This window comes from Cyprinus carpio, chromosome B2 (assembly GCF_018340385.1).
Source record: "Cyprinus carpio isolate SPL01 chromosome B2, ASM1834038v1, whole genome shotgun sequence".
Classification (NCBI taxonomy): Eukaryota; Metazoa; Chordata; class Actinopteri; order Cypriniformes; family Cyprinidae; genus Cyprinus; species Cyprinus carpio.
The window spans coordinates 4719232-4735276 of record NC_056598.1 but is presented as its reverse complement, the minus strand read 5'-3'; positions in this window follow the sequence as shown (position 1 = coordinate 4735276).

The following is a 16045-nucleotide window of genomic DNA, read 5'->3' as shown; positions in this document are numbered from 1 at the left end:
CTGCTTGAAATCCTTTCTCTTGATGCATCAGAGCTATGGGAACAACATTTCCAAGAATAATTTTTTAACTATAAAATAAAAAAAACATTCTAAAAGTAACTTATAACTAAAATTTAAATAAGAACTGAAATTTATATCAAATTCTAAAAAAAATAAAAAAATAAACAAAAAAAAAAAAAAAAAAAAACCCGCATTTTTTAGCAATTTCTCTGAATAGAATGGAAGTATGTTTTTGGTTGAAGTGATTGAACAAAAATGAAATAGTTCTGGTCTTATTTAGATTCAAATCCTACACCTTTGGCTAATGTGCATAGTGTGGTTGTTATGGTATTTTATTAGTGTATGGATGAAAGGAAAGCTGTCAGCAGGCATTTAGTGCTGATGAAATCAGCCCATAACAATGAACAATGGAGTGTTTGCTCACCTGTCAAATAACAGACTTAATCTCTGCAATATGTGTCAACATCAGCTGGCCACTCGTGATAAACAGATGCTACGCTCGAAAATGTCTTGTATCTATTACTTTCTGGTACAGAGAAATTTGGTGATAACGCTTTTATTCTTATGAAAATAAGAGTGGAATTGTGTATTTGTGTTTTTTGGCACGTTTTCTTATCAGTGCCAATTACCAGAACGTGCAGTTAAGAATATAAGTCAAGTATGAAGGGACCATCAAGAACATGCACTGTTGCTTGAAAGTGCAGACAATAGTGATGGAAGAGTAAAGTTAGTCAGGAGAGCTGGAAATGTGAGGTTTGATAAGACTGTTGTATGTTTGTTGAATCTACACCTTTTTTAAAAAATTAGTTTCCATTTAGTTTCACGTTTTAGTCCTGCAAGTTTTAGACTTTTTCTCTAGTGATTGAAATGTGAGGTAATCTGACAGCATTGCATTCAATCTTTGACCAACGTCCTCTCTTCGTGTCGCCAGTTAGCCTCTGGCCTGCCTGAGCATGTTCATGTGTTTGGAGGAGGTGTGGCTTTGGAGACTGATTATTCAGGTAGGGTGAGATCTTATGTTTTAAAAGATAGCTTGCCATTGCTAGCCTCTCCAAAATCGCCTACCAGCTAGTGGTTAGAATGGGAACTACAGTCCTAATTCAAAATATTGGAGAGCATTGTTTCTCCCGATCTTCCTCCTCAGACTCGACGCTCATGCTGGTTGCCAGATGCAAGTGAAACTGAAAAATGTTAGCCAGTGAGCCTTACAGTGTAAGGTGATGAGTTGTTTTTATCAGTGTTTAACATGTACTTGTTCATAGACCATGATACCATGCAGTACTGAAATTTTAAAAACAGATTTGAGCGATGATCATTGTAGCCAATCACAGTCATATCTGTTAAGAGCGTGATCACAATGACCAATCAGTGCGGTTTAAGAACCTGCTCAGCAGCGCTCACTAGACCTTTAGCATGTTTCCTAAATATCTGCAAACATATTGCAGTAATTTTATGCTTTAGTACAGTCAAGTACAGTACTGTCCGTCTCCACACTTTTGTGATGTAATGTGGCTTTGACTATTGGGTCAAAGGTGTATAACAGCCACATAGGGTGAAACCCTGCTTCTGAAACTTAAAATGAACCATGGGACAACCATGCTCCTGGCGAGCTACCATACTGCAGAGTTCAGCTCCAAGCCCAATCAAACACACATTAACAAGCTAATCACAGTTTTCAGAGTTAGTTGAAAATTACAGGCAGGTGTTTTGGAGCAGGGCTGGAACTGACGTCTGCAGCGAGCTAGCTCTCTATGAGGAGGGTTGGAGACCCCTGCCTTGCAGTACTGTGGACTTCATGGGCATGTGCATAAATATACAACAGCTATTGTAAGTCAGCAAGACCCCAAGTGCGAAGTTTGCAATCTGGCACACAGGGTCTAAGCTCAGTTTTATCCAGCATATATACAAGTTGAATCATACGACAAGCAACCTCTGCAGTGAATATGACACGCAATGTGTATTTCATCCTACAAATATTAGATTTCTTAGATATGGGTGTCAAATCCTGCACTTGAAGGGCCACTGTTCTGCTGCAGAGTTTAGCTCCAGTCTTAATTAAATACACTTGAACCAGCAAATGAAGGTCTTCAGGATTACTCTGCAAATGATTCAAAATGCAGCAGCACGTTTCGTTTTAGATTAGCCCATGAGAGCCCCATGTCACACCGCTTCTCATCTCTCTGCAACTGGGTACCATCGTGGCTCGCATCAAGTTCAATCATTGGTGCTTGCCTACAGAACAGCCACGGGCATCCGCACCTGCCTACCTCCGCTCTCTCCTAAGCATCTACTACATCCCCTTCAGAAGCCTGCGGGTCAGTCCCCATTGCAGAGAGGCGCAAAATCACTCTCAAGGACATTATCTTTCACCTTCCCCTGTTGGTGGATCACCTACCTAACTCCAAATTTTATGCCTTCGCCTTTTCTGTTCGCTTATTATCCTTATCCCTAGGTTTTAACTTTTGAAGGATGAATGAAACCTGTGTTAATGGGCACTTCTTGTGTTTATATTGCCATCTTATGATAAATGGCTTTGTAAATCCTCATTTGTAAATCACTTTAGATAAAAAACAATCTGCCAAATGAATAAAGTAAAGGTAATGTTAATGTACTAGAAACTTCCAGGCAAGTGTGTTGTGGCAGGTTAGAGCTAAACTCTGCAGGACTTAGGATGTATTCACACCCGGAAAGTCCACTAGTTCACTTTCTTTGGTCTGGACAAAATACAATGTTGATTTAGTTTTTGTTTGGTGCGGTTCACTTTCACACTGCCCTTTTTTGCAAGTGAACCACTAACTGTAATCAAAATCACACGTGTGCTTAAGGTCATCCATTCATTGGTTCATCCATTCAACCGTGCCCAAAGTTTGTTTGGAAGCGGACCGAGACCACCTCTTCAGCTGGGTCTCTGTACAGTTGTTTTGGTCCCGAAACAAACTTAACTTCCAAAACAACACCTAACAAAAACATAAACTCCAAGTTTACTAAAAAAACTTAAAATCATCCAGTCGGTGTGAATACACCCTTAAACTCTATCCCTCCAGGAGCAAGATTGGGTAATATAATTATAAGCCCGAAGTAACTTTGTGCGCCATCTCACAGACAATGTGTCTGAAATATAGTTTTTGGGGCATCAGCATAGTCTGTTGATGTCCATGCAGACCAATTAATCTAGCTGAGTAATCTCGAAGAGTCCACCTGTAATGTGCATGCATCATCTACTTGAGAATATTGCTGAGCAAGTTAAGTTTTCAACAGGTATTTAGTTACTTGACACTACAGCTCAGACTTTTGAAGGAAACTTTTATCTTTCCATTCGAATACTGGGGTTTGTTACTGCAACACTAGCACAACAACATATGTAACGAGACCACACACTTGCAATTCACTGGCCAAGCCTTAATGACTGCTGTCGCATACTTGTGTAGAGTGTTTCTGATTTTAGTTTGAGTGTGAAATATATTCTTGGTGAGTCATTATGTTTTGTTAGTGCCTGGAGAGACTGGATGTCATGTGAACAGATGGGAGAGGGTGGCAAGTTAATTCAGAATAACCAAGTGTATTTATCGGCTTGGGTGTAGGCTACTGTTTGATGAAGGATTGAAAGTACCCCCCCCCCCCCCCCCCCCCCCCCCCCCCCCCCCCCCCCCCTCCCCTAGTTAGCCAATAGAATCATCTTGAAGTTGATTCTGGCAGTCAGTGCAGATGAGGTATGAGCTACATAAAAGAGTTTTGCAGTGTGTCAAATACAAGCTGTTTTGAGGCATTGAGGGAATGTGGCAGATACACATGAAGAAGGAATAGAGCTTGTACAAGAGGTCAATTGACTGAATCTCTCTTCTCACGTTGTGGATCATGAATTAGCAGAACCCACCAGGTTTCTTCTCATCTAAGCATAAAGGTCGTATTGAGAAAGTGGGAGTTCAGGGTGGATGTTGTTTATCTGCAGATACTCGGAGTAAAAAAACCTTACTGCGAAACAGTAGACCATTCTTGTGACGTCAGAAGCAGGGATCAAAATTAAGGTTTGACAAATCAAAATTTAGCTTCAGTAAGTAAAGTTGGCTAAAACATCTGCCAAACAAATAACTTAAATGTAATTAAAATATAGTTACCAGGTAAATTTACCAGGTAACCTGCAGCACTATAAAGCAAATAATTATTTGTGGTCCTTAGTAAAAAGGAGCTGGGGTGTTTTAAGAGATTGTGATTGTTTGACATACTGTGTTTTGACATACTGTATCAAGATAACCAGTAAGATAATGCGCTACAGTCCATTGTAAATAGAAGTGTTCTCTAGAACACTTGTAGGGGAGAGAGAGCAGCTGAAGGAGATTATGTAAGCTGAGAGTGTCTATATGAATGTTAAAAAGCACCACGAAGGGTGTTGGGAAACTTCTCGAAAGTTTGTTTCGCACTTTGGTCAAAAATGAAGAAATGGATTTACACAGAGTTTTAAGGGGCCTATTATCTATATTTTTACAATCTCGCACATAATTTTTTCTCTTTGTTAATAAAGCCAAGCTCCTAAATAATAAATTTAGATTGTTTCTTTAAATTACCTTGTTGTGATTACACCAAAGAATAAATTAGCGGCTATAGATCATATAACAAAGTGCAGAAGCAGAAAAAAAGAACAAAAAAAAAAGAACAAAAAAAAGAAATTTGTTGAGGTCAAAACCTTTTAAATGAAATGTTAGAATTATAGAGAGAAAAAAAAAACCACCACTGTTGTATCGGACTGGTTAAAGGAGATCAAAGGCTACAGACTTGTACGCTGAAATTTCTCTAAATTACGAAAAATATTTAAAATGACAAAGGTCTAACGCTGAGCAAGATAGAAGGTTCTAACCCTATATGAATTATATATGGATGAATGCAGTCCTTGAGAAAAATACATAAAATCAAAAATATCCCCGATGAGAAATGACACACATATTCAAATTTAGAGCTTTTTATTGAACAAGCAAAGCAGCATATTTACACAAGAATCTGTTTTTGGGCATCCCAGATCACTTGCATAACCAAAACCTAAAGTGCATTTCACAAGGCCAAATCCAACGTCTTGTTCTTTTATAACTCTCACATTCTATGGCGGATTATTTATTTTAGAAGTTAAAGGTTTAAATGCAAGGTTTAGTCAATTACTCTTCTCACTAAAAGCAAGTTTTAACTCCTGCTATCGATAATTCTCAGCTGATTTTGCTTTGCATCAGATCTCTAACTGTTGTTTATAAGTGATTATGGAACTGAGTAGTGTGCATAGTGAACGGGTTATTACACTGTTACATATTTAAAATGGGATTTTGAAGTAGGCAACACAGATCGGGATGTGCGTGTGAGATAAAATCCAGCTTAAAAGCAATTCTGTAGCCACCAAGTGGAGATAGAACAAAATCTGTTTCAAAGGAACGGATTTAAAACATCAATCAAATCAAAAACATATTCTCAAAAAGAAGCTTTTAACAAGTCAAACGACAAGTTTTAAACACTGCTTTGGTGTACATGCATTAGTCAACACCGTAGCATATTAGTCATACAGATTATATTCCCGCCACTGTTGAACCATAGCTAGGCCAAAATAGCGTTGATTATCAACGGTATGACCTGATGTTGCTTCATACAGTGTAGCACTACAAAATGTGTCAGGAATCCCACTCTAACATAGAGCACGACCCACAGTAACCATGAGTGCAGCAAGCCACACCACACTAAACTGTCAAAGTCAACACACAAGAGTAAAAAACAACGACGGGGTACGTAAATTGTACCCCTTACGAACTGTAATAAAAGTCCCACCACAGATGCTGCTGTTACTGTCTGCAAACACATTTTGGTTGGAGGTCACACTACCAGAGGAACTGCTGGCTGAAATGAATTTAAATGAAAATGAGATGAAACACCTCCCACCTACAGCTTCTGCCAATGCTATAAAGGTCTGCCATTCACAAGGACTTGAAAAGTGCACTGCCGTTACATAAGGAACAGTCACATACTTGCCAGAGTTCAGGATCATTTGACTATTTTTTAAGGCTTTCAACCGAGAGTGATCTGAGTGCAGTGAAATTAGTCCGAATTTGCAGAGGTTGCAGATGTTAGGAAACATAGAAGAAGAATGGAAAAATAAGGAATACTGTAACCGCTCGAAAGAAGGAAATCAAACAGTACCAAGACTTGATAAACTTGATAATAGGTGAAAAGTGAAAAGTAAAACAAAAAAGTTCTGTCATGATTTTGCTCAACCTCGACTCGTTTTAACTCATTGTTCAATCCCTTATTCTGTTCTTGTTCAATGGACACCCAATGACTGAAGTTGTTTTGAGTGTGAAGGGGGGACTATTGTCAGTCCCTAAACTTTTCAAAGGTTGTTTTCACCGGCATAATGAAGGGAATTCATGGTCATCCTCATAATTATCATCCAAACCCACTTTGGCACCCAGTTGAGATATTTTAGAAAAATGTCTGGCCATCCATTGATTTCTTGGACCCAGTGGCGTTCAGTGTCGAGACACCCACCTTCGACCGTTATACATCATTTTGGAATGATTTAAAAATTGTTGGGTGAACCACCCCTCCCGCACATTATAGTTTTCTTTCCCCCACGTTGTTTCGTGTATGGGGTGTGTTTTTGGAGTGCGACACTGGCACTTGTCACTGACAAAACTGTCAATGTATGGACAAGCCCAACCATGAAGACTTCTTCAACGTTGTCTTTTTGTGTTCACAGGGTGGGGGCCCGCGCGGTATACGAACCCATTGTCCGGGCGAATTACTGGGCGTGCGCCCCACTATGAGGCCCGCATTGTTTTGCTATGTCTTTTTTCACAACTTACAACCCGGTACTCACGTGGGCACACCTGCAAACATTGAAATGACTTAAGTCACACTGAGCCACATCCACAGTCCCCAGGCCCACCAGTTTCCTCCCTTTAGATCGTTAGCTTCTTGGCAGAATCGCGCTGTCTCTTGGCTTGAAAAGAGACCAACCGCGGAATCGCTGTTGTTATTTCAACATCTGGCGATGGATAGTGCTAACTTTGGGGATGTGCTCAGTGGGGTTGTGGGGATGAGACGATCAGAGAAGTAAAAGGAGGACACTCCACCGCACTAGCTGCGCCCCCGCCAAGACTGGATGCTAGGAGTTTTGCAAGAAGGCGATGCTATACAGGGGTTTGAAAATTTCATTCTCTGGCGTAATGCCTGACGCATTCATGGAAATTGAACTCTATAACACCTCAAAGTCACACGCGCCACTCAACGGGCGGGAGAATCAGCTGGTCCTACAATGCCCGGTGTCACACTAACCTAAACCTCTCCTCCAGTTGCGACCTAAGAAGAACGACAACAGATTCAAGAGTTCTCATTAGTATAACAAGCAAATTAGTTAACGACTCTTTGTTACACAACACGAGAAAACAATCAAACCATACAGCGTAATGAGATTTAAAGAATGACTCCAGTTTGTCAGATGGCCCATTATTCAGTAGAGACAAAACATCATTCTATAGGACCAGTTGGGATATGTATATAACATCTGATTAGTAGCTGTGGTCGCAAAGACCTCAATTCTGGCGAACTTCAAGGTAAGGAGCCCAAAGGACGATCAGTGTGCAAAGATAACCTCACATCAAATCAGAAGACTTGACTATACGTGTTTCTTTCAAGGTGTCTCACCGATCTTGGGCTGCGAGGAGGACGCAGGACCCCCGCGCAGAGTTTTGCCACACGTTTCTGTTTGTTGAGTTTACCTCGGGACTGCAGCCAGCTTCTTCAACGTAACGAGGGCCATGCCGTACCGTGGACTCTCATCATGCCACACACCTCCTGATCTAGTTTTACGGATCCCTGCGTCTTCACGGCATAGAACAATACAAAAGGCCACGTACATCGAGGTCCTCTTGTTACTCAGATGTTATGGTATATGTACAATATTTATAAAAGTTTTGTTGTACAAAGGTACAGTAAATTACATCAAAACCAATTTGCAGAAACCTTGAGTTATTTTCACAGTTCATTCTACCCTTTTCGTCTTAGCAGCTCTATGTTTTATGAAAACCACAATCTGCTTTGTTTAAGCTGACAGAAATGTTTGGTATTCCCACTTGATGCATGTGAATAATTTGGCCTATTGGTTTGGTTTTGATTCCAAATTACAGACCAATCTTAAAACCGTGCAAAAGTAGTAAGACCTGCGTTAGTTATTAAATCCCGGAGTGAATAACTGAATTTATTTACATTTCACACCTGGCTTTCCAAGGATTGGGCACTGTGATGTGATAAAATAGCATTGGTCTTTGTTTTCCAAATATTGGTAGAATATGTAGAAAAGTTGTAACGTTTTACATAATCTAAAGATCCTTTTGAATTATTTGTGAGACAGAAAAGAAATACATTTGAGTTTTGTTTGATTGTCTACTTGCCAAACACTGCTGCGATATGATTTTATTAATATTTTATTGAGGAAATAAAGCTATTAAATTTTATGTTGACAGCTTTATTCCAAACATTGAAAGAAATTCTAACTATTTCATTTATGACTGCTCAATCTGTTATAAACTAACGAATGTATCAAAACAAAACATTTAGTTGTTAGAAGTTCCAAATAGAAATACTGTAATGTTAAAAAAACATACTAGAACGCAATGTCCGAAGGAGTGTGGCTTTGCTTAAGAAAAAGTGCTCCCATTTATCAATAAGTAGGCTCTTTATAATTCCATCCGAATGTCAAAACGATATTGCAATGTCACACATATTACCAAGATGTTTAAAAAAAGGTTATGTGGCCATGAAATCGACTTGCTGTTGTGATTCAAGGGTTTTGTTGTACATGCCCTGCCAAAAATTTACATAATTAGCATGTAGACTGCTTCTATCAAACACAAGACGAAAGAACGGGATAGCAACATTCTAACATTCTGATCTTGCTCAGTGTTATAACGAACTGTGAGTAAAACTTCGCCTTGAAAAGTCCTCATTCATGTCCTTCTTGAGATTCAGCAGGTTTGACATGACTCGATGACTGTGGTCTGGAAAAAGTGAGCGCCGTAAACACATACATATATGAGACACCTAGTACAGAGTATCACAAGGGTTTTCCACATGGGTCACGGGAAATTCTTTTGATACATTATTGCCTGGGAACTTTCCCTACAACAGAACACAATAGCCGATTGTTACAAGCATTAAATAAACCCAGTGGAAAGAAAGGGAGAAGGCTGGTCTCCTGAACCGTACTGAGTTTTTTGAGTTCAAGTACGTGTCTACTTCACAATGCAAAAATCACAACAGCATGTAAGCCATGACTACAAATCCACTTTGTCAGACACTAGCTGCTATTTGAAAAATTAATTTACAGTGTGTCAACAAACAGAACAAAGAGGACACCAAAGTAAAAAAAAAATAATAATAATGCATACAAAAACAAAGGCATAGTGGTTTCTTCCAGTGTTTGGAGTAAGACAAGCATGTTCAGGTACACCATTCTTGTATTTTTTGTTTTTTTTTTTTTTTTGTTTTTTTTTTTTTTTTTTTTTTTTTTTGTTTTTTTTTTTTTCCCTTTTTTTTTTTTTTTTTTTTTTTTGTTTTTTTTTATTTTTTTTTTTATTTTTTTTTTAATTTTCTTTGTTTTTTTTTCTGTTTTGTTTTTTTTTTGCAAAATGTTTCTCTATTTTTTTTTTTTTTTTTTTTTTTTTATTTTTTTTTTTTTTTTTTTTTTCTTTTTTTTTTTGTTTTTTTTCTTATTTTTTTGTTATTTTTTGTTTTTTTTTTTTTTTTTGGTGTTAGGTATTTTTTTTTTTTTTTTTTTTTTTTTTGTTTTTTTTTTTTTTTTTTTTTTTTTTGTTTTTCGTGCTACACAGGTTCATTACGAATTAACTGACAATAGTGACTCAAGTTCACAACTGTAAATGTGTCCTGTAACAGTAAACAATAAAAAGCACAAATCACTGAGTGGCACACGTGACATAACCTGACGTTAAAAAACAAATTTATACCCCATAGGGAAACAAATCTTTGTCTTCTCATAGCTTCCTTAGCGTCTCCTGCTTCTCAGATTGTGTTTTATCTTAAGAAAAGAGCCAGGGATTCTCATATGGTTTTGTTCGGAGTTTCAGATAAGGTCCCCGCTGTCTCAAAACTGGCTCCATTGGCATCAAAATATTTATTTTTATATTTGTTAATACAAATCCTTGTGAATCGGTCAAGTCCTTGATTGCTGTTACGTGATAACTCACCATGTATGAAGGGAAAGATAAGCACTCTTTGGTGCTTCCCACAGGGCACATTGTGGGTACCCAGGACGCTTGGGGTCATACTCCCTGAAAATCTCCTATTTCATTCCCGATGAGTACCGAGAAGGGCGCTATAACAACACGATTTTACATGTGCTGCGCTCACACAATCCTCAAACAAGTATACTACGTATCAATAGTTAGTCCTACATTTAGAAAAGCAGTTGGTCTTGTCAGCATTTTGCACCACCATCTCAATCAAGTTTATGACTGTCATTTATTCTAATCATCAAAGCTCACCATTACACCAACGCCACACTTTGGTTTGGTTGGTTGTTGACCATTAAATTTGCTCTATTAAACATTAACCCAAGCGGCACAGTGACAGATCGGAGAGCTGAGGCAGATTATGTATAAGCGCCATGAGCCAGTTGCTGTTGCAGTGCACAGACAGCAAGAAGCGTATGCAAGTCCGAAGTAAACTCTAATGGTTACTTGGCAGTGGCAGGGTGCGCAGGACTAGCGAGGCGGCGGTGTGACTGGCTCTCAGCTAGACGGAGAGAAAGAGCGACGTGGAGCTCGAGATGTAGTCTGGCGACGAAATCCAGGAACATTGGTTGGATACAGGAAACTGTGTGTATGACCGCACCCCCCCAGCCACCCCCCCAAAACTGGGGTTGTGTAGTACATTTACAGAAACTGTAGTCAAATCAAGATTAAAGATTTTCGTTTAGATAAACAATGGGAGAAAGAAAATTTATTAACTAGGCCCCAAACTTACCAGTGTGTAAACTGTGGCACTCTACCAAACAGAAAGGAAGGTGAAAACCTATGGGAATGCTGGTTTCCGCCACGAAATAGAAGGTAAGGTACATATGCGTATCTTCTAACTAGAGACCATTGCACATTTTTCTCAGAATTGCGAGAGTCATATCTTGCGAACTTTTGACTTCAAAACTCGCAATTGCGGTTATATATCATGCAATTCTGACTTTGGTAATCTGAAACTTTTGAGGCAATAAGGAAAGTAGAATTGCAAGAACAAAAACTTAGAATTGCGAATTTATATCTTGCAATTCTGACTTTTTTTTTTTTTACAGAATTGGGCGATTTATAAGTTCAGGAATTTGTGGAAAAGAAACTCACAATTGCAAGGTTATAAAGTCAACAATAAGCAAGAATAACTCGCAATTTCTTGAGAAAAAAGTACAGGAAGTGGACGTTAAAGTCTCGACATCCATTATCTTTATTCGAGTTGGCGAAAACCAGCTTTCCATAGTTTTTTAAGTCAGAATTGTCAGTTATAAAAAGTAACCATTACCTTGTTTTTAATTTTTTATTTAATGGCTGAACCGGCTTCCATAGAAAACATAGATTGTACAGAATTTTGTAATTAACACAGTAAAATATCTGTACTTAAGTATCACGAAAGGGAAACAAAATAGAAATTATTTGGTTGGTTACGCTCCCTTGCCCATCTGCACCCCCATTCAACACCCTTCCAGTGACGATCACAATCGACCTTGGCACTCATGCCACCCGAGGGTGGTCGCTGGGGGATCCGACTTTCTACCTGCGCAATCTCCTGCTAGGGAGCAAGAGTAACATCTCACGTAGTACTCACCATACACAGCAGTGGCTGATAATGGCATAAGATACTTAACCTGCGGCTAATCCATTTGCCACCAGTACGGGTGGCCTGCTGGAATGTCTTCACTGCTTGAGCTATTGTTAGTTGTAAGGATCACTTAAGGAAAGTAATTTGAAATTACATGTCACATTTTAACTGTTTGGCTTTAAGAGGAAGACAAAAACAAACGCAAAAAAAAACCTTAATATAGGCATTGTTGCTAGGGTGGGCGATATATCGCATGCGATTTGTCACACGCATCTCGCTCAGTAAAGCCGGTTGCCCTTATTTACCATAAACCATACCCATAACCTGCTTGGTCAAAAAAAGTAGCGGCAGGTAATAGGACAGAGCCGTAGAGTGGGTTCATGACAGCGTACGCATATACGAAGGGGATTCAGACCTGCGATTAATGAAAACGCATATTTGCGTAGTCTAGTCAATGAACTTAGGCTCTGTCTATTTACATTGTCCGCTCCAATTCGAACGTCAGGTTATTTGGATAGTGGTAGGGTTATCGGTAAATCAGGAGAACTGGCTTTACTGACGAATGCGCGAGTGAACAATCGACCTGCGATATAATCGCTCCAGCCCCAATTGTTGCTGGTATTACAACCAAACGACTGGTTGTTGTTTAAATAACCGAAGCGGTCTTATGCTCAACAAATGTTCATTACCGAAAGAGTCTTATGCAACAAGCATTAATTCCGATGATCTATTCATTACACTTACACAATGAACTCCAATGCACAAGTAAAGGTTATTTTAACCCCCATTATTTACTGATATAAATAATGCATCATAAAAATGACGTAAAAAAATGAATTGCAATTACTACTCTCATGCCCCAAGAATCAAGATTGAATGGATGGATGGCTAATATAGCACATATAGGTTATTTATTCAATCGATCAGCCTCTCACACTACAAAAAGAATTTAGGGAATTCTTTTTTAATCCTGCAAAAACGACAGGACATGTAAGACTTTTTTTTTTTTTTTAATGTTGTATCAACAGCTGTAATTAAAACCCCAAAAAAACCTACCAACCTTTCAAACCCAAGAACCTCCATATTTCCAATCTAGTTTAAAACCTCTGAACATAAACGACAAATAACAAGCGATAGTCGAAATGGTTACTTTACACTCTCTAGTCTTCAAGTTACCTTCACATAGCTAAACAAGTGTCTACAAATTGTTCCGTAGCCACCTAAAAAGCCACAGTTATGTACCTGGAATTGTAAATCTGCACAAGAGTGTTTTCTAGTCATTTAACAGTTTTTTCGAACCTCATTGATGCAACTTATTTATATACATTAACTCTGCTAACATCATGATTTGTTTGCAGTGTACTTGAGGATTTAAGGAGTATTTGGCATGTGATGATATGGAAACCAGAAATACAAACAATATTATCTAGATCATCTGTTAATAATGTGGTGACATTTTCTCAATGCATAAAGGATACCAGAAATAGATAAAACAAAACACAAAAATTAACACTGAAGTAAAAAAAACAAATAACCAGGTTAATCAAATGCCACTTTAATTTGGTTGTTTGTATATCAAATAAATTTGTCCGACCAAAATATACCTACAGCATAACTAACTTATTCATGTACTCAGACTTAGAAGCAGACTCTTAGTAGTATTACTGTAGACTTGAAGCAGAGAGTATTTTTGAACTTAGCATTAGCGCAGAGTATTTTTGAGATGTTTTGAGTGATGCATCAATAATCCTCAGATCCCATGAGGATAGGACCAGCAGTTATAGGTTATGTATGCACAGGAGCCCTTCAAACCAGCTTGGTGAATGGAAAAGCATTAGGGGCAAAAACTAATAGGAAGAGGTTGCCCTTTAGCGTTTTCATATAAATATTAAAAAACCAAACCAGGATTTTCAGGAGGGCGTTCATAGCAACTCATAGATCCACTGTGTAGAAGCAGTCCCATAGCTAATCATCAGTTCACCTGACCTCGTTCCTTCAGTTTGCTGACATAAACTCTGTGTGTTTTAGTTTGTTAGAACTCAGTCAGGATACAGGAGCATCTACATACTCTTCGGCCCACTGGTGGCGCTGATGCTAGCAGAACATTTCCATAAACTTGGCACTCTATCCAGGACAACCCCACTTAGAGTTGCTCTGTCATAACTGTGGCACGACTTTTTACATGCCAATCAGCCAAGCTAAAACATCAATGGGAATAAATCATGCTGAATTTTTTGCCATGAGCCATTCATCATACTGAATGCATAACCTAAGGCAGAGTTCAGTTATATAATACTACATACAAGGGGATCCAAATGTTGGTATGAGCATCCGACATTAAAACAAAGAAGCATTCAGCATTTCAAGGTCAAATTTAAATCAACCATTTAAGCAAATTTAGTTAACACTGTCTAATCAAATGTTGTCCAAATCAGTTTTCACCATGTGTGTACAAAAAATGTCCAGGGGCCGGTTTGCATAAACTTAGTTTGTTTATTGACCAACTAGTGGTTTGCATAGGGGTAATCAGTCTTACTTTATCCAATACAAATAAGAGAAAAATCTACCTTTTCCGCAAACTGGGAATTTAAATAGTTATGACAAGTCTTGAAGAAAAACAATTAGATCACTAAATTAAACAGTTTTATGCAACCCGGGCCCCTAATTTTCCTTTCTTCCATTGAATAGTAACAAATGAAGATGGACAACATAAATGTTGACAAGTTCATGGTCACTGAAACAAAAGATGGACTAACCAAAAAAGTCATTTGGTGAACGATTTATGTCATTCTTAAAAAATCATTAAGACAATAAATACAACCTAGTGAGGAAGAAGTCACTCATATTAAAATAATACAAATTGCAAACTAATGCATGGTTTTCACTTGTGGTCTGAGACTTTTATAATCGCCAAACATTGATAATACCAGAGGGAGGCTTTTATCTCTACAAGGCTTTTATCAGCTTTTATGTGGTAGCCATAAATAAGGGACATTTAAATGGATTTAACGCTGTCCCCTTTTATCCAGTTAACATTACGTTTTCACAATCTGTATCCACAATTATTCACATGTTTGTTTCTGTTAAACCCTTAATATTAACACTTTTTTTTTTTTTTTTGTGGTGAAAAGAAAAACAGTGCAACATCGAGAGCCATTCAGGGATTAAGTCATTATTAATAAAGTATTTGAATACAGATACAGCAGGACTCCAGGGTCTACACCATTCACCCACAGAGCCTAATCTCAGATAGTAATAAATCCAATGACTGGGATTCCCTCAAGTTGCTATCTTCAAAAACAAACCAACAACGAGTCTCTACTCTTATGCTCAAAGCAATCTCTGAGACTGTTTAAATAGAATTTTTGCACTCCATAAACAAGAAATTAAGTAGGCCTCAAAAAGCAAAAAACTTATGTTAAAGCTTAAGCATCACTAAACTGTGGAAGCAGGTCAAAAATAACAAGTTTTCTAACAGGTTTTCGCCTCAAATTTACACCATTGGTTGAGTTGTAGATTTTCAAGATACTCAAACAAGTGTTTGAAAGCACCATCACAGAGCTCTCACTTTTCAGATAAATAAACCTACATATGGGCTTACTTACAGTTGTCCTCTGCATATTAAAAGTGATAGGAGAAACCATTTTAATGTATTACAGAAATAAATTACAAGTTTCAGCTTTAAACAATGGAAAAAGCAGCAATGCCAAGGTGTAGGTAAGGCAAAAGTCCCATTAGAAGTTAGATAATCAAGGCATAATGGAAAATGTTAAATATCAAAGAAAATAGATGGTATACGCTGCAGATCCAGTAGATAATAATAAAAAAACCTGTTGTGTCAGAAAAAAGAAGTGGTAAAGTCAAGGGTGAGTCTATGTAAGCAGGCATGCCCAAGCTTGTTGGTCAGTCTCTCTGATTTTAAAATTTACACTATGTACTGTACCAAAAATCTGAGATGCTATGCATGAACAAAACGTATGACAAACGGAGTCTGAGTGCATTCCAGTCTAAAAACAATCTGAATTAAATGAGAACACTATATGAAAAAAATCCAATATAATAGTTAAAAAACAACTTTCAGTGTATAGTACTTTATGTAAAATATTATTATGATTATTTTTATAAGATTATTTATAAGGATACAGAATGGTTATTTTTGGACCCAGTTGATAATATCCCAGGAAAAAAAAAATGGTAG